Source organism: Mustela nivalis, assembly GCF_964662115.1.
Source record: "Mustela nivalis genome assembly, chromosome: 11".
In the NCBI taxonomy this organism is placed as follows: Eukaryota; Metazoa; Chordata; class Mammalia; order Carnivora; family Mustelidae; genus Mustela; species Mustela nivalis.
The window spans coordinates 30,952,523-30,973,211 of NC_139030.1; the positions used below are offsets into that span (position 1 = coordinate 30,952,523).

General features: G+C 35.3%; 1 long non-coding RNA gene across 1 annotated transcript in view; it reads left to right on the forward strand.

The window, feature by feature from the left end:
- Positions 1-688: 688 nt before the first annotated feature.
- The window catches only part of LOC309843589, a 79,511-nt gene continuing 59,510 nt past the window's right edge, over positions 689-20,689 (forward strand). The window contains exon 1 of the long non-coding RNA XR_014300234.1: positions 689-804. This is a non-coding gene — a long non-coding RNA (uncharacterized lncRNA). The remainder of the gene's footprint in view (positions 805-20,689) is intronic.

Sequence of the window (20,689 nt, forward strand, 5' to 3'; positions counted from 1 at the left end):
ACCCATCCTTTGCATTATGTTTCTTGCTACCTCAAAGCAGCTCTTAATGACTAGTTATGTTTAACTACACATCTTCTACTGCCTGCTGAAGCTTTAGTGAGTCATGAGTAATTAGTGCGTGTATTATCAAGCATGGATTGAATAGGAGACTCAAAGTTCTCAGCCATTTGTTAAGTTTAAGTTAGGGAAAAATTATTCAAGCACTTTATAGAGGACATAACCATTCTGAATAACTCTAAAAGGTCATCATAAAAACAAACAACCCAATAAGTTTTTTTTTTTCCCCTGAACTATGAAAGAAGATATGTAATAGAAAATAATAAGAGATAACACGTCTTGAGGGCCTAGAAGAAACAGCATTAGTCTAGCACTCCTAAAATTTCAGGAAGTGTTAAGAGAACCTGATTCCTTGGAGCAACCAACAATGGGATGTCCATGGACTTGGGACTGAACTGTGATTGTATCACCCCCAAAGGTGGTCTTACTACTAACAATGTAATAAATGGACTAGAATTTTTATGTGACTATTTTGATAAATGTTTTATTTCTGGTTTTATGTGTGCATGTGTTTGTGTGTGAACCTAGTTTAGATAAATTTCACTAATAAGATCTGATTTGTAATCTTCATGGGTTAGTCTCATTTCCATGAGTTTGCTACCTGGATTCTGAGGAAGATAAATGAATATGAAAGCACTTACAAATTCTGGCTGACAGTTCAGCTAAAAGATCACTTCCACACCACTTCAAATTCAATAAGCCATGGATCCTCCTTTCAGCACTGGAAAATTCAGAGCTTGGCATATGGTAAGTGTTTAAAAACATAATTGTTTCAGAACATAAATTATTATTATTTTGCTAATGTTTTAAATTATCTTTCCTGTAAAATAATCCAAAACTGATTTCATTATTTAAAACTATGTAACAACATCACAAAAATCTTTGGAAAATAAAATAATGAGAAAACCTTCATAATTTTGTTTAGAAAACAAAAGTAGTGCATTTTTATTATTTGAATGTCAGTATTTTTTCACATGACTCTTCCTACAGTGGGAGAGATAACACAGTAATACTTTCGATTTCCAGTTTCTCACTTTGTGTCTTCATTTTTAATACTATCATTTAAGTTTTGTATTATGCTCCACATGAATATTAACACTGTTTATTTTACCATTGCCAAGAATTTTGCTGTGGATAGAATGTCCTTAGCTTTTAGTACCTTCTCTGGTTTTTCCCTTGGTTATATTTATAGAAATGGACTTATTAGATTACAATGTGTAAAAATTTACATGAATAATGACAAATAACAAAATTATTTTTAAAATGTTATGTATCATTCATCAGTGAAGCAAATGAAAATGAAAGTAAAACCCCAATTTCATAGCAACTTCACAAGGACTGAAAATTACTTAAATTTTCCTTACTAATGTAATTAGTATTAATTAAAAAAAATGCACTTTGCTATTGCAGTACTATTTTTTCAGTTTACTATAGTAGAAAATAATTGTCATTACGAGTTATATTTGTCTATGGTAATTTATATGGGTAGGTGATATGTGTGTTTACCTGTGTGTATAACTATTATAATAGTTAACATTTATAGTTAAGATGTTTGCATGTATTACCTCACTTAATCTTTACAAAACCCTATGATGACAGCATTTTTTAAACTCATAGATAGAGACCCTTAGACTTAGGGATGTAAAGTCACATAGTTCGTACATGTTGCAGCTCAGGTAATTCAAAAATTATACAAGTATAGAGGATGGGATAGGAGGTTTGAGTAAGGACACCTAAACTGAGTGAGACCAGTTGATTTCTCATGTAGTCCTAGATGTGTCCTGATGACTTTTACTATTTTGTTGCATTTGGCCTGTTTGTTAGTTTCATTGTTTTAAAATTCCTATATACTCTACAACCATTTCTTGAAACTGGCGTGCTATTTGATACTTTAAAGAAACCAACAGACAAATTCTCTTTACCCTCAGAAACAATACTGTAATAATCTATAGTACCTTCTAGGTGGCAGATACTTTAAGGTTAGTTAAAGGTCAGTGTAGTTACCGATTTTCAGTTGAATAACTTCAGACCAAACAGGTCAAGTGATTGGCCCAAATCTCAGTAAGTGGCAGAGCTGTGACATTTTGTTACCCCACATTTCCTTTATTAGCTAGCTATTGATTCTTCTTGGTATGGAAATGTTTGCTTTGATGATGGCAAACGTAAAGTCAGAATACTTTCTCTATGATATGAATTGAATTTTATACACTTTTCTAAGAAACCTGCTAACTTCCCATTATTCTATGGCCTCACCTGTGAATTAAATCCTCATACAGAGGCAGAATGTGGGAATGTAACACATGCTGCCAAGGATACAATTAACCCCATTCCTATTTGTACTGTTTGTCACATGGTCACATTAAAAGACTTTATTGTTTTGCAGATAAAGATTGTTTGAGGCATCCGATGTTCATCTTGAATTATTCATGAAATATCATTATTTATTCATTAGTTCCTGAGCAATCTTGCTTAGCCCAAGTACCTATACTCTTTTGTTTCTTATATGATGTGTTAGGATATTAGCCTTATAGGAGATGTACTGTATTATAGGGGAACATCTAAACATTTAACATGGCATGGACACTTCAAGACAGGACTCACTGGTAAGGAATATACAAAGGATGTAAGATATGGGATGCTAATCAGAAACAAAATCAAATCTTTTTCCATTAACGGGCAATTGTTCAAATGCTAGCATCTCACAATTAACAGTGCTTATTTAAAACCCAATATGAGATTCTCTGGAAGGGCTGCAGAAATGCAAAATATTAATTTTGGATAATGAGAGTATTCAAAAGCCTTAGCTTGGAACATATTAAAATGCTCTCAAATAATGTTTTATCAACTTGTTGACTTGAGAGTGACATAGGAACTCTTTGGGGAGAACATAAAATAGGGTTTTAGGAAGGATGATATACCAAGAAACGGGCTATGTGAATGAGAAATTAAGCAGCAAGAAGGAAAAAGATACAAACAGAAATATAGAAAAAATGAGGTGGAAGGAGGCTTACAAAGGTTTTTATGAGGAAGAAGATATCCCCATTTATGAGAATAGGAATGACATAGGATGACTCACACAAAACCAGGCAAATGTGAACACAGATGGAATAACCATATAGTATGTCTTCCAAACCAGTTTCTTTTCATAGTGAAAGGGAAAAAAAGGAAGGGAATGAAAGAGAGGTGCTCTGTTATTCTGAAATAACAGGCATAAACTAAAACTGTGTTGAGTACATCAAGACATGTCATTATACCAAGTATAGAGTACTTACATGAATCCTTACAATAAATAGTCTTTTGTATTTATCATGTCACACTGGAATCTACTGAGTACTTTCAGGGTATCATACTTTAACAGAAATTAATGCTTAACAAACTGCATTTAAAGTGAAAGTCTAGAAAAAATATATGCAAAATGCCTGAAGAAACACAAAACATTTAGCCTGGGTAAATAAAGATGTGAAATAAATAATCTTGATAGTAATTTTTCAATAGCTGAAGGCATTTATCAGATTATCTCTAGGATGAGATTTACTTGGGCTACCTGCATGGATATGACTGGAACCAATGTCTGGGTGATGAATGACATATTTCAGTAAACATAAAAAGAGCTTATGATGTCATGTCATGTTATAGGGAGTTTGAACTGACTCAGGTTGGAATCAGAGCTTGGCTGTTAATTATCTGGATGATCTTAGGGAGGTTACTATCTATGTCTCAGTTTTCTCATACTGGGGGAGTGATTGCTTTAAGTCTATGCATGTAGCCTTTCTCTCATATTCCCTACTTACTAAACATGTAGTGAAAATCTTTATATAAAAAAGAGACACAGGTAGAGCATTGGTTAACAAGATATCACTGGAGTATCTCTGTCTAATTATAGTTATCATCACACCTCCTTAGAGCTGGACACATTGCTTTTCCTTTAAGGTTTTAGCCCATATGTAGGTACATGGTCTTAGCTGATACAGGCTGGACATCTATTCAAAACTTGAGTAAGGGGTAGATGTTAAAATGAGTAAGAGGGAATAACATAAAACAAGGTAATCTGTTTTTGTTTTTTTTAAGATTTTATTTATTTATTTGACAGACACAGATCACAAGTAGGCAGAGAGGCAGGCAGAGAGAAAGAGGGGTAAGCAGGCTCCCTACCGAGCAGAGAGCGCAATGCAGGGCTCGATCCCAGGACCCTGTGATCATGACCTGAGCAGAAGGCAGAGGCTTTAACCCACTGAGCCACCCAGGTGCCCCAGTAATCTAGTTTTTAGGAAATTTGATATAGGTTCAACTTGGAATCCTACAGTAAAAAATTCTCAGCCTTCCTTCATTGGACAAATGTTATCTTTAATGAGATTAGGTCAACATCTGGTAGTGTGCCTTTACCCTCTAGGCTCAAAGAGAGGGTCATTATTTCAATATATATTTTAAGGCAGAGTTTTACGAACTTTTTCAACTAATTTCTCTGATAGAGCAAGAAACTAATAGGGCTATGTGTATGTGTAAGCATGTGTGCACATGCAAAATTTGCAGAAGGATTATATGTAAGATTATCTGTGTTTGTGTGTGTTTATGCTTTATCAGGCTGAACTGGTCTATCAAAAGCATATTTCTTCGGAGTCTTAAAGTTTACTTTGAAATCCTTAAAAATACTGCATGTACTCTATATCTATCTTGTTTTCAAATAGATATAATTATATAAAGTAACGAGTATACAGGGGTACCAGGGTGGCTCAGTTGCCTAAGCATCTGCCTTAGGCTCAGATCATGATCCCGGGGTCCTAGGATTGACCCCTGCATTGGGCTCCTTACTCAGTAGGGAGCCTGCTTCTCCCTCTCTGACTACTGCTCATGTGCTCTCTCTCTCTCACACACACACAAATAAATAAATAAAATTAAAAAAAAATAATGAGTATACAAAAATTTGATGGTGCAGGAAAATGAGCAATTTTCCCCCCCAGGGAATCTCATCTAAGTTATAGTACTTACCATTTGCATAGTATCTGCTTAGTCAGTTGGGGCTGCTGTAACAGAACACCACAGACAGAGTGGTGTATGAGTGACAGTTCACACAGTTCAGAAGACTGGAAAGTCCAAGATTATGGCACCATAATCTGGATGTAGTGTCCATGGAGAGTTCAAACCCTGGTTCATAAACAACTGACTTCTTACTGTGTTCCTTACATGGCGGAAGTAATGAGGGAGTTCTCTAAGCTCTCTTTTATAAGGGCTGAGCCCATTCTTGAAGGCTTTACCCTCAGTAGATAATCATCTCCTAAACAGCCCATCTACAAAAAATTTTATATTCTAATCCTCTTGGCCAAGTAGTCTCAAAATTCTAGCCCTAAAAGTAAGTTTACCTTTCATTGCTGCCAATATATTCCAGCTAAAACTTTCAATTCTTTTTTTTTTTTTTTCCTTTCTTTTTTTTTTTAATAAACATATATTTTTATCCCCAGGGGTACAGGTCTGTGAATCACCAGGTTTACACACTTCACAGCACTCACCAAAGCACATACCCTCCCCAATGTCCATAATCCCACCCCCTTCTCCCAAACCCCCTCCCCCCAGCAACCCTCAGTTTGTTTTGTGAGATTAAGAGTCACTTATGGTTTGTCTCCCTCCCAATCCCATCTTGTTTCATTTATTCTTCTCCTACCCACTTAAGCCTCCATGTTGCATCACCACTTCCTCATATCAGGGAGATCATATGATAGTTGTCTTTCTCTGCTTGACTTATTTCGCTAAGCATGATACGCTCTAGTTCCATCCATGTTGTCGCAAATGGCAAGATTTCATTTCTTTTGATGGCTGCATAGTATTCCATTGTGTATATATACCACATCTTCTTGATCCATTCATCTGTGGATGGACATCTAGGTTCTTTCCATAGTTTGGCTATTGTGGACATTGCTGCTATAAACATTCGGGTGCATGTGCCCCTTTGGATCACTACATTTGTATCTTTAGGGTAAATACCCAATAGTGCAATTGCTGGGTCATAGGGCAGTTCTATTTTCAACATTCTGAGGAACCTCCATGCTGTTTTCCAGAGTGGCTGCACCAGCTTGCATTCCCACCAACAGTGTAGGAGGGTTCCCCTTTCTCCACATCCTCGCCAGCATCTGTCATTTCCTGACTTGTTGATTTTAGCCATTCTGACTGGTGTGAGGTGATATCTCATTGTGGTTTTGATTTGTATTTCCCTGATGCCGAGTGATATGGAACACTTTTTCATGTGTCTGTTGGCCATCTGGATGTCTTCTTTGCAGAAATGTCTGTTCATGTCCTCTGCCCATTTCTTGATTGGATTATTTGTTCTTTGGGTGTTGAGTTTGCTAAGTTCTTTATAGATTCTGGACACTAGTCCTTTATCTGATATGTCGTTTGCAAATATCTTCTCCCATTCTGTCAGTTGTCTTTTGATTTTGTTAACTGTTTCCTTTGCTGTGCAAAAGCTTTTGATCTTGATGAAATCCCAATAGTTCATTTTTTCCCTTGCTTCCCTTGCCTTTTGCGTTGTTCCTAGGAAGATGTTGCTGCGGCAGAGGTCGAAGAGGTTGCTGCCTGTGTTCTCCTCAAGGATTTTGATGGATTCCTTTCGCACATTGAGGTCCTTCATCCATTTTGAGTCTATTTTTGTGTGTGGTGTAAGGAAATGGTCCAATTTCATTTTTCTGCATGTGGCTGTCCAATTTTCCCAACACCATTTATTGAAGAGGCTGTCTTTTTTCCATTGGACATTCTTTCCTGCTTTGTCGAAGATGAGTTGACCATAGATTTGAGGGTCTATTTCTGGGCTCTCTATTCTGTTCCATTGATCTATGTGTCTGTTTTTGTGCCAGTACCATGCTGTCTTGATGATGACAGCTTTGTAATAGAGCTTGAAGTCCGGAATTGTGATGCCACCAACGTTGGCTTTCTTTTTCAATATCCCTTTGGCTATTCGAGGTCTTTTCTGGTTCCATATAAATTTTAACATTATTTGTTCCATTTCTTTGAAAAAGATGGATGGTACTTTGATAGGAATTGCATTAAATGTGTAGATTGCTTTAGGTAGCATAGACATTTTCACAATATTTATTCTTCCAATCCAGGAGCATGGAACATTTTTCCATTTCTTTGTGTCTTCCTCAATTTCTTTCATGAGTACTTTATAGTTTTCTGAGTATAGATTCTGTGTCTCTTTGGTTAGGTTTATTCCTAGGTATCTTATGGTTTTGGATGCAATTGTAAATGGGATTGACTCCTTAATATCTCTTTCTTCTGTCTTGCTGTTGGTGTAGAGAAATGCAACTGATTTCTGTGCATTGATTTTATATCCTGACACTTTACTGAATTCCTGTATAAGTTCTAGCAGTTTTGGAGTGGAGTCTTTTGGGTTTTCCACATATAGTATCATATCATCTGCGAAGAGTGATAATTTGACTTCTTCTTTGCCAATTTGGATGCCTTTAATTTCCTTTTGTTGTCTGATTGCTGAGGCTAGGACCTCTAGTACTATATTGAATAGCAGTGGTGATAATGGACATCCTTGCCGTGTTCCTGACCTTAGTGGAAAAGCTTTCAGTTTTTCTCCATTGAGAATGATATTTGCGGTGGGTTTTTCATAGATGGCTTTGATGATATTGAGGTATGTGCCCTCTATCCCTACACTTTGAAGAGTTTTGATCAGGAAGGGATGCTGTACTTTGTCAAATGCTTTTTCAGCATCTATTGAAAGTATCATATGGTTCTTGTTCTTTCTTTTATTGATGTGTTGTATCACATTGACTGATCTGCGGATGTTGAACCAACCTTGCAGCCCTGGAATAAATCCCACTTGGTCGTGGTGAATAATCTTTTTAATGTACTGTTGAATCCTATTGGCTAGTATTTTGTTGAGTATTTTCGCATCTGTGTTCATCAAGGATATCGGTCTATAGCTCTCTTTTTTGGTGGGATCCTTGTCTGGTTTTGGGATCAAGGTGATGCTGGCCTCATAAAATGAGTTTGGAAGTTTTCCTTCCATTTCTATTTTTTGGAACAGTTTCAAAAGAATAGGAATTAGTTCTTCTTTAAATGTTTGGTAGAATTCCCCCGGGAAGCCATCTGGCCCTGGGCTTTTGTTTGTTTGGAGATTTTTAATGACTGTTTCAATCTCCTTACTGGTTATGGGTCTGTTCAGGCTTTCTATTTCTTCCTGGTTCAGTTGTGGTAGTTTATATGTTTCTAGGAATGCATCCATTTCTTCCAGATTGTCAAATTTATTGCCGTAGAGTTGCTCATAGTATGTTCTTATAATAGTTTGTATTTCTTTGGTGTTAGTTGTGATCTCTCCTCTTTCATTCATGATTTTATTTATTTGGGTCCTTTCTCTTTTCTTTTTGATAAGTCGGGCCAGGGGTTTATCAATTTTATTCATTCTTTCAAAGAACCAGCTCCTAGTTTTGTTGATTTGTTCTATTGTTTTTTTGGTTTCTATTTCATTGATTTCTGCTCTGATCTTTATGATTTCTCTTCTCCTGCTGGGCTTAGGGTTTCTTTCTTGTTCTTTCTCCAGCTCCTTTAGGTGTAGGGTTAGGTTGTGTACCTGAGACCTTTCTTGTTTCTTGAGAAAGGCTTGTACCGCTATATATTTTCCTCTCAGGACTGCCTTTATTGTGTCCCACAGATTTTGAACCGTTGTATTTTCATTATCATTTGTTTCCATGATTTTTTTCAATTCTTCTTTAATTTCCCGGTTGACCCATTCATTCTTTAGAAGGATACTGTTTAGTCTCCATGTATTGGGGTTCTTTCCAAACTTCCTTTTGTGGTTGAGTTCTAGCTTTAGAGCATTGTGGTCTGAAAATATGCAGGGAATGATCCCAATCTTTTGATACCGGTTGAGTCCTGATTTAGGACCGAGGATGTGATCTATTCTGGAGAATGTTCCATGTGCACTAGAGAAGAATGTGTATTCTGTTGCTTTGGGATGAAATGTTCTGAATATATCTGTGATGTCCATCTGGTCCAGTGTGTCGTTTAAGGCCTTTATTTCCTTGCTGATCTTTTGCTTGGATGACCTGTCCATTTCAGTGAGGGGAGTGTTAAAGTCCCCTACTATTATTGTATTGTTGTTGATGAGTTTCTTTGATTTTGTTATTAATTGGTTTATATAGTTGGCTGCTCCCACGTTGGGGGCATAGATATTTAAAATTGTTAAATCTTCTTGTTGGACAGACCCTTTGAGTATGATATAGTGTCCTTCCTCATCTCTTATTATAGTCTTTGGCTTAAAATCTAATTGATCTGATATAAGGATTGCCACTCCTGCTTTCTTCTGATGTCCATTAGCATGGTAAATTCTTTTCCACCCCCTCACTTTAAATCTGGAGGTGTCTTCGGGCTTAAAATGAGTTTCTTGGAGGCAACATATAGATGGGTTTTGTTTTTTTATCCATTCTGATACCCTGTGTCTTTTGACAGGGGCATTTAGCCCATTAACATTCAGGGTAACTATTGAGAGATATGAATTTAGTGCCATTGTATTGCCTGTAAGGTGACTGTTATTGTATATGGTCTCTGTTCCTTTCTGATCTACCACTTGTAGGCTCTCTCTTTGCTTAGAGGACCCCTTTCAATATTTCCTGTAGAGCTGGTTTGGTATTTGCAAATTCTTTCAGTTGCTGTTTGTCCTGGAAGCTTTTAATCTCTCCTTCTATTTTCAATGATAGCCTAGCTGGATATAGTATTCTGGGCTGCATGTTTTTCTCGTTTAGTGCTCTAAAAATATCATGCCAGCTCTTTCTGGCCTGCCAGGTCTCTGTGGATAAGTCAGCTGCCAATCTAATATTTTTACCATTGTATGTTACCGACTTCTTTTCCCGGGCTGCTTTCAGGATTTTCTCTTTGTCACTGAGACTTGTAAATTTTACTATTAGGTGACGGGGTGTGGGCCTATTCTTATTGATTTTGAGGGGCGTTCTCTGAACCTCCTGAATTTTGATGCTCGTTCCCTTTGCCATATTGGGGAAATTCTCCCCAATAATTCTCTCCAGTATACCTTCTGCTCCCCTCTCTCTCTCTTCTTCTTCTGGAATCCCAATTATTCTAATGTTGTTTCGTCTTATGGTGTCACTTAATTCTCGAATTCTCCCCTCGTGGTCCAGTAGCTGTTTGTCCCTCTTTTGCTCAGCTTCTTTATTCTCTGTCATTTGGTCTTCTATATCACTAATTCTTTCTTCTGCCTCATTTATCCTAGCAGTGAGAGCCTCCATTTTTGATTGCACCTCATTAATAGCTTTTTTGATTTCAACTTGGTTAGATTTTAGTTCTTTTATTTCTCCAGAAAGGGCTTTTATATCTCTCGAGAGGGTTTCTCTAATATCTTCCATGCCTTTTTCGAGCCCGGCTAGAACCTTGAGAATTGTCATTCTGAACTCTAGATCTGACATATTACCGATGTCTGTATTGATTAGGTCCCTAGCCTTTGGTACTGCCTCTTGTTCTTTTTTTTGCGTTGAATTTTTACGTCTTGTCATTTTGGCCAGATAAGAGTAAATGAAGGGGCAAGTAAAATACTAAAAGGGTGGCAACAACCCCAGGAAAATATGCTTTAACTAAATTAGAAGAGATCCAAAATCGTGAGTGGGGAGAAAGGGGATAAAAAGAGGTTCAAAAAGGAAGAAAGAAAAAAAAAGAAAAGAAAAAAAATTAAAAAAAAAAAAAAAAAAAGAAAACACCTGAGAAAAATGTAAAAAAGAAAAAAATATATATATTAGATAAACTAGTAAAAAATCGTTAAAAAAGAAAAAGGTAACAGTTAAAAAAAGTTTTACCCGAAGGCGAGAAGAAAAAGAAAAAAAGAAAAAAAAATGAAAAAGAAAAAATTAAATTAACTGCAAGACTAAAAAAAAAAACACAGGAAAAAAGCCATGAGTTCCGTGCTTGGCTTTCTCCTCCTCTGGAATTCTGCTGCTCTCCTTGGTATTGAAACCGCACTCCTTGGTAGGTGAACTTGGTCTCGGCTGGATTTCTTGTTGATCTTCTGGGGGAGGGGCCTGTTGTAGTGATTCTCAAGTGTCTTTGCCCCAGGCGGAATTGCACCTCCCTTACCCGGGGCCGGGGTGAGTAATCCGCTCGGGTTTGCTTTCAGGAGCTTTTGTTCCCTGAGCGCTTTCCGTAGAGTTCCGGAGGACGGGAACACAAATGGCGGCCTCCTGGTCTCCGGCCCGGAGGAGCCGAGAGCCCGGGGCCCCACTCCTCAGTGCGCCCTCAGAGAACAGCGCCCAGTTACTCCCGTCTGCCTGACCTCCGGCCGCGCTCCGAGCTCACCGAGCCTGCGATCGGTTCAAGGTAACACCGAGCTGTGAGCTTACTGTCGGCTCTGTCTCTGTAGCCGGCTTTCCCGTTCCAATACCCGCAAGCTCTGCGACACTCAGACACCCCCGATCCTTCTGTGACCCTGCGGGACCTGAGGCCACGCTGACCCCGCGTGGGCTTCGCCCCGGTTTAGCCTCTGGACTGATGTCCCTCAGCGGAACAGACTTTTAAAAGTCCTGATTTTGTGCGCGGTTGCTCCGCCGCTTGCCGGGAGCCGGCCCCTCCCCCCGGGGTCTATCTTCCCGTCGCTTTGGATTCACTTCTCCGCCGGTCCTACCTTTCAGAAAGTGGTTGTTTTTCTGTTTCCAGAATTGCTGTTCTTCTTCTCTTCGATCTGCCGATGGATTTTCAGGTGTTTGCAATCTTTAGATAAGCTATCTAGCTGATCTCCGGCTAGCTGAAGCAGTCTCAGCTTGCTACTTCTCCGCCATCTTGACTCCTCCTAAAACTTTCAATTCTTAAAGAATAGTCTTTATGCTCCCTTATCATGCCCAGCACATCCTCAACCAAATTATGTTGGGATTTAATTCTACTTTTTGCCTGGCCACCATGAGAGCAGGCAAGAGCAGCTTCTGAGACAACTACCTTTCACCTGTGGAAGGGAGACTATTGCAGCTTCTTCTAGTACAGTGAAGTGCTAAGTCATACTAAGGAAGTGTGGACTATTTCTATAAGCCTTCAGGGTCCAGGAAAATTGCAAAGTCAACATCCTTAGGGACACAGAAACTTGTATATCCACATATTTCAAGATATCAGATTTCCCTCACTCTTTATAAAACAGATCCCTTTTGCTGAGCTTTGTAGCCCTAACAATTAGGTCTTCAGTCTGCTGCTCATCTGTCTCAGCCTGTTCACTACAGGAGATAATGCTCTTTGTGACTCTTACATTAACTGCTGGTTAAAAACTCTCAATCTGTCATTATTCTCTTCAATACAATGTAGAGGTAACTAGCCAACTTCACTATCTTTGTAAGCATTGCTACTTCCATGCTTTTCACCTTTCTACTTTATACCTCTCATTGCATTCTTTTCATTGGGGTAATTTCCCCAAGTTACTGTTGATAAAAATTTCAACAATTGAGCCACCACAGTTTTCTAGGTAATATACATGCCTTACCTCTCAACCAAAATGTCATCTTGCCCTTCGAGCAGTGAATGAGTCATTCCCAAATCCCAATCTTGTAGCCTGTTTTCTCAGACTATCCCGGTAGCTGTGGCAGTTGTTAATCTAGGTCTTTCAAGAAGCAGACATCAAGATGAAATTATATATATATATACATATGTATATATGTATATATATATATATATATATATATATGAATTTCATTAGAGGAAATATCTGAGAAAAAACAAAGATGAAGTTAAAGATCTAGCACACCACAGTGCAATTCTTATCCTAAGTGAAGGAGAAAGGAAAGGAAGGTCGAATGGAATTATCAAATATGCCAGGAAGTTTAAGATTTAGCAAGACTTTCAGGAAGACTTTGAGCCAAAATGCACCACCAGAAAAAGTCTCCTATTTTCAAGATTGGTTCGGTTTTATCACTGGTCCTCATTGTGTTTAATTACTGGTCAGTAAGAACAGTGGCTGGTGTGAAGCTGGCCTTGTTGGAAATGAGGCAGTGGATTTAGAATATAGCACTTGAATAGACAATAATTCTCACTGGCAGTTGGTGGTCTGTAGGCAGTCTTACACTGCCACACTATATAGGATACCATAAATTCAAGTTTAGCAATTTATTTTTTAATTGATCAGGTTAGATTTATTATAGAGGTATGAGAGTATTTCAACTCCAGATAACTTATACCATATCTAATTAATTTAGTAAATTAGAGAAACATATCAATTGTGCCAACATTTCTTAGTATAATATATACTATAAGACCAAAAAATGAATATACATGGAAAGTAATAATCTTATATGTAATTTTCATAGACAGTTAAGAATGTCTATATAGACTATATAGATTACTAGGCTAGTAGTTAGACTAGATTACTACTAAGAAAATTTCATTCCAATGACATTTACACAAAAATAGATCAAATAAACCTAAATTTTGTATGGTGCTTCAAAAACTTAGAGTAGAATAATCTAAAGAAAGAAGAAGAAAGCTGAGGGCATCACACTTTCAGATTTTTTTTTTTTTTTTTAAGATTCTTTCAGTGGACCAAGCATGAAATAAGGCCCTAGTGGCAGTCAGAAATGATTTGTCATTCTATATTGTCCATATAATACTATATTTTAATAAAGAGCCTTAAACGACTTTAGCTAAAGGAGTGGGTATAAGGGGATTTCATGACCTGTGACAGAGCCAGGTGGGGCAATTATTTTAATTGAGCAGTCTGATGGCATCTCTCAGGTAACATCTTCAAGGTGGCTTTCTCTTCTACTTATTCCAGCATACATTCCCTGATTTTAAACTATATTATGAAGTTATGGTAATCCAAAGGATATGGTATTATATTTAAAAAAAAAAAGACACATAGATCAATGGAATGTAACAGAGAGCCAAGAAATAAACCTATACATATATGGTCAATTTATTTATGACAATGGGTCCAAGAATATTCAATAGGGAATAGAAAGTCTTTTCAGTAAATGGTATGGGTTAAACGGGACAGCCACATGCAAAAGAATGAAACTAGACTACCTTCTTACCCCATACAAAAAAATTTATTCAAAATGAATTAAAGACTTGAATGTAAGACCTAAAACCAAGAAGATATCATAGACGGTAAGCTCCTTGACACCAGTCTTGATGATAATTTTTTTGGATTTGACTCTAAGAGCAAAGCCAAGAAAAGCAAAAATAAGCAAGTGGGACTACATTAAACTAAAAAGCTTCTACACAGAAAAGTAAATCACTAACAAAATGAAAAGGCAAACTGCACAATGAGTGAAAATATTTGCAAATCATATATGTGATGATGAGTTAATATACTAAATATATAAAGAACTCGTCCAACTCAATAGCCAAATAAAAACACAAACAAACAAAAAATTCTGTTTAAAAAATAGGCAGAGAGTCTGAATAGACATTTTTCCAAAGAAGACATGCAGATGGCCAACATGATCTTAGGGTACTGGGATTGAGCCCCACATTAGTCTCCCTGCTCAGTGGGGAGCCTGCTTTTCATTTTCCTACTACTGTTCCCCCTACTTGTTCTCTCTCACTCTCTCTGTCAAATAAATAAATTAAATCCTTAAAAAAAAAAACAAGAAAAAATTTATTTTGTAAATTTTTATGATGACAGATGTTAACTAGACTTATTGTGGTTATCATTCTGTGATATATACAAATATCAAATCATGTTATAAACCTAAAACTAATATAATATTATATGCCAGTTAAAGCTTAAGAAAAAAAAAAGGGAAGAAAATTTAGCAATTTTTTATTAGGTCTACAATAAAAAATTCAACTTGTTCCCTTAGACACAAAATAATTAGAAATTATAATTTTAATGCATGTAAGATTTCCAAAGTAATTGAAAATATAAATAGGAAATAAATACTAAAAAAAAAACTTTCATAATGAAAATTCTACTTTTACTCTTATTGAAAGATAAGAAGACCTTAAATAAGTAGGAAAGAGAAACCATGTTCACTAATAGGAATACTTCATATTATTATATTTCTCAAATTAATCTCAAAATTAAATGTATATGCAATCAAAATTACAACAGAAATTTATGAACATAGGAAAGCTAATTTTACACTTTATATAAAAATAGAGTTATGAATTAATGAATCTAATTTTAAGGAAAAATAAAAGTAAAGAGAATTGCTCTATTATGTTATCAAATATAAATCTATAATGGGAAGAGAATGTGAAATTAAGCTGTGATACATAAATGGTACAATGATTCAGAACCAAAAGCACACATATATAGAAACTAAAAATTAGAGATCTTCCACTTCTGAGTAAGAAATAGTAACAGGAAACGGATTCATCCTCTGTTCCTAACACAACTGTAACACTGAAAAATATGTAAGAAAACCATTTTCAGACATTAGGTAATGCAGGACAGTGATCCCCAAGAAGGGAAAATAAAAAAGGTTGAGCCCTTTGATTGCTCAAACTCAATGTCTTAAGAAAATATCACAGAGGCAGCAGGAAAAAGAAGATCCTGGTGGAGACTAGTAGTCTCTTTAACTTGAAAAACAAAAAATAAATAAATAAATTTGTTAGTCCTAAGGGGATGAAGCAGCCTGAACTGATAAGTCACAAGACCAGAGAGAAGAGAACTATTCAAAGATAGAGTTCTATAGGACTACAGGGATGACTCTTAAATTTTCATCTGAGTACTGATAAAAATTTCTGATCAGAAATATCCTAATGCCCCAGAAATATCCATCTAAAAAGACTGGAGGAAACAATCCTTGAAGCTAACCCTGAACCAACACCAGTTTGCCTTCCATCAGCTAAAATGAGAAAAGCCTTGGAATTCATGAATACCCAGGTAGTATACATAAGGATATGCCTTATTAATAAGTTAAGTTTAGCTCTAAACTAAATGCTGTCCTGATTATGATTCTAACAACAAACTTAAATGCAAACCTTGAAAGGGGCAACCCGTTTCATGTAACTTAACTGCATGCCAAGATAATGTTACAAAATATTTATATAAATTAAAATATACCCAGAACCAATAAGGTAAAATTCACAGTGCCTGATATCAAATAAAAATTTTCCAGATATGGAAAGAAACAGAAAAATATGACCCATAATAAAGATAATAGCTATTCAACAGAAATTTATTAATTAGTAGCAAGGACATCAAAACAAATTATATGACTTACAGATTCCAAATGCTCAAAAAGGTAAAGATTGATTATGTTAAATGTGACATGAAATATGGAAAATCAAATGGCTACAGTCGAAAAGCAAACTGAGATGAAAAATACACAGAATAAAATTGACAACAGACTGATTTGCAATAGAAAAATTAGGAAACGTGAAGACACTGCAATGGAAAGTTTTCAAAATGAAACATAAAAGAGACTGAAAATAAATGCAGAGACATTAGTGAGCTGTGGAACAACCTCAAGCAGCCTGTTATACATGTAACTGGCTTCACTGAGAATAAGAAAAAAACTGGGGAACAGAAAAAAAAATTGAAGCAGTTGTCTGGGGCAGAGTGGGAAGGAAGGTTTAGAAGGAGAAATTACAGACGGCCACGAAAAATTTGGGAGACCAGTTTTATCTTTGATTGCAGTGCTGATTTTATGAGTGCACATATATGTAAAAACTTAATTTATACCATTTAAGCTAAATGTATTTTGTTACATTTAGTTAATACAATACAACTGAATACAACTGAATACAACTGAAAACTTAGTGGAGAATAAATGGTCTAATATTTTGGAACACCTTGTAAGAAAAAATAAGGATTTACTCACTACTTTAGTTAGCATTAAAAATAAATACTAGGCATATTTAATATCTAAGACTGAAAAGCAAAATTGAAAACATCAAGAAGAAAATATCTTTAGAGAAACAAAATAGAGACTAATATTTTTAATAAAGCTTAGACAGTGAAAACCAAAAGAGTAAAAGATTTTTACACTGATTTAAATGAAACTGAAATATTCCATGCAAAGACTTCAAAAAAGGTAGAAAAATAGGCTGCAAAAACCTCTCAACAATGCAGAGGATTAATGTAGAGAATATAGAGACAACTTCTTTCCCAATCATAAGACAAAGAGAAATTGTACTTACTAGATAAAAAATGAGTAAAATATTAAAGTACTTGATTCATAGTAGAAGAAATTAAATGTTCAATAAGTATAGGGAAGATTCTCAACCTCACTAGTAATCAAGGAGCTGTTAAGTTAAAATGACAGGGAGATTCCAGCTCTATTTCAATACATTGACAAAATGTTAAAAATCCTGATGTTATATATTATAAAAAGAATTTGGGAAAACTATAAATGATATTACATTGCTAATAGGAGTGTAAATTGATTAAACACTTTGCAAGACAATTTTTTGATATCTACTAAAGTAAAAAAAATCATAATACATATACTTTAACTTGAACTTCCACATCTAGTTCTATAACACAGTGAAAATTTCATGCATAATTTACTGGAATACACTTATTAAGAATGCTTACTTCAGTAATGTTTATAATAGAGAAAAAATAACTTCAATGTCTATCAGCAATAATGGATTTTAAAATTGAATGTATACAATGAAATACCCTATAATGGATAAAAAAGTAATGTAAAACAACACAGAACTCTTTACAAGACATAAGTTCTTGTAAATCAAGTAACAAAAGTATATACAGCCACAATAATAAATAAACAATACTTTTCACTTTCCCTTTATTTTCTGATAAATAGTTTTCCAACATATGGGATTTTTATTTTATTTTGTAAAAATTTATTTATTTGAGTGATAGTCAAGACTCAGACATTTAACTGAACTGAGCCACCCAGGCATCCCTGAGATATAGGATTTTAAACGGACCTTTTGTTTGTTTGATTGTTTGTTTCATTTTGGTACTTTAAATATCAGTTTGTTGTCTTTGGGTTTGCACAGTTTTTGAGGACGTGTTATCTGTATTTCTTATTTTTATTTTTTTCTCTGACCACTAGAAAGATTTTCCTTTTATCTTTTTTTAAAGCAATCTGAAAATTTGAATATTATGTGTATGATTGTGTATGTGTGCCTTCCTGTTTATCGTGCTTGGGTTTCCCTGAGATTCTTGGTTTTGTGGTTTAATATCTTTCATCATTGTTAGAAATTTCTTAGCTATTATCCCTTAACCTTTTTTCTTCCATATTCTCTTCTTTTTTTGTGAGAAAATCACTCTAATTACATGTGTGAGACAATTTGATATTTTATTTCAAATTGTGTACTCTTTTGTTTGTTTTTCATCTCACCATAGCTTTTGGATACTGTTTCTCCATTTCTTTGTGATTAAGTTTTGGTAATTTTATTGGTTAACTTCCAATTCTGATGACTTTCCTCAGCTGTTTTGAGGGCAAGCTTTTTGAAGGTAATTTTTTTTTCCACTGCTGTTACCTTTTCCTTTCATTTCTTTAATTTTCATTTAACTCTTCTATTTTTCTTCTCTCTGTTAAAATTATTCATTTATTCCTGCATGATAGCCATCTTTTCTACCCATCCCTTTAACATGTTAATCCTGATTATTTTAAAGTTCATTCTGATAATTGAGATATCTGGATCATTATCTTTGACTTTTAATAATTTTCTTTAGAGTGGGTGATCCTTTTTTGTCTTGTAATTTTTCATCTAGTGTGGATCATAATTTATAAAACTGCAGAGACTGAAGAAAATAGTATTTATGCCTGCAAATGAACATAGATTTCTTTTAGGCTGGTAGTACAAGGTTTTAGCTGTCTTGTTTGTCTGACTGTCTATCTATTTTGCCATGACTACTTCCAGCACAAAAGCCTTCAAATTTCTTTAATGATGAGGTTCTATTGGCTGAACTCAGAGTCAGAAGGATTTCTCACAGCTCTTGCTCCATCCTGAGCTTCTGTTTTTATTTACATGCTTGTGTCACAGATGTGGTCTCTCCACTCTTGCTTTTTCTTTGTGATACTAGATAATTGCTCAGTTGATGGTGAGGAACAGGGATTTTATCTGTTGCCCTGGTTCAAGCTCAGTCCAGGCAGGCCTGTGTTCTTATCCCTCAAAAGGGTGACTTTATATTTTGAAATAATGACATAACACTACATGATATTTATTGACACATACATATATTTTAAAGTGCATACCATATGTGAGATGGATTAATACTAAATACATGATTGTGGTGTTGCAGAAAGAGGATGAAGAATAAATTTTAAACAAGGGACACAGAAATATCAATAGTATATATAATATATTATTTCCTAAGGTTGTTAGATATTATGAAAACAATATTATATTATTATAATTTTATGTTTACTTATGTGAACATTATGCAAACATAATTTATATTTAATAAGATAAAAATCCCTTGCTTAGCTTGAAATTTTATTCTGGTTAGCTTTTTCTTTTCTTTTTTTTTTTTTCCATTTTGCAATGACAGCCATCCATTATGCACAGATCCAATACTTCTTTGATTCTTTGATGCAATACTTCTTTGCAAAGACCACTCAGATTTTTGAAATGTGGCAATTAATAAAATATAAATAACACATATCTTAACCATCTGCAAATAAAGCATACAACTTCTACTTCTCTACAAATACTTATGACTGTGTTAAACTGACTTCCATTGAGAGTCATAATCTGCACCAAGAAAAAAGAAAAAAAAAGGAAGAAGGAGATTATAACTAGTTGAAAAGACCATTTGGATTACAAAAAAAAAAAAAAAAAAAAAAAAAATCCAGAGACCCTTATACAGCTGAAGAAGAATTACTTTTTTTTTTTACTTTTTTTTAAAAGATTTTATTTATTTGAGAGAGATCACAAGTAGGCAGAGAGGCAGAAGCAGGCCTCCTGTTGAGCAGAGAGCCCAATGTGGGGCTTCATCCCAGGACCCTGAGATCACGAGATCATGACCTGAGCCAGAGGCAGAGGCTTAACCCACTGAGCCACCCAGGCGCCCCAAGAAGAATGACTTTTAAAGTTAGCCTTAGCAATCTCACATTGCCACTTGCTGGTTCCATAAACTTGGGCAAGTGAAATAACTCAACATTTTCTTTCCTCAAATGTAATATGAAGATAGTATACCTACCTTGAAATAGGTATTAAATAAGGATGACACTGTGCTTAATTTTTTACTTTGCATAGGAAAAAATAAGTCCTCAACCAGTTCTGTGATTTTAAAAAGATCACTTCCCTTTTATGTGTCTAAGTTTCCTTCTTTACAACTAACCATAATATTTTCCACCCCTACTTATACAATAAAATGAGTATAAAACAAGATAACATAAAACCTGCTCAAAAAGCTATGTTTTTATGTGAAGTTAAGTCATTAGAGTGAATGGGTATTTACTTTCTTTCAGACAAATGAGTACTAGAATGGAAAAGTACTATATTGAGAGAGATTACCATTCTTGGTAATCTAACCATTCTTAGAGACTTACTATTCTTCAATAGTGAGGTAAGCGCATAGCTACATGTATCAGCTCCAAAAAAACCAGAGCTGTGGATAAAATAAATAAATAAATAAGCAAACAAACACAAACAAGACACAGTAAAATAACAGAAATAGCCATTTTGTTGCTTTTCTGGCCTTTATTTTTAAATACATGCTTTTATTTTTTGTGAACAGAATTCACATCTTTTTCAGTTGAGTGGCAATAAAATGTGTAAACAGATC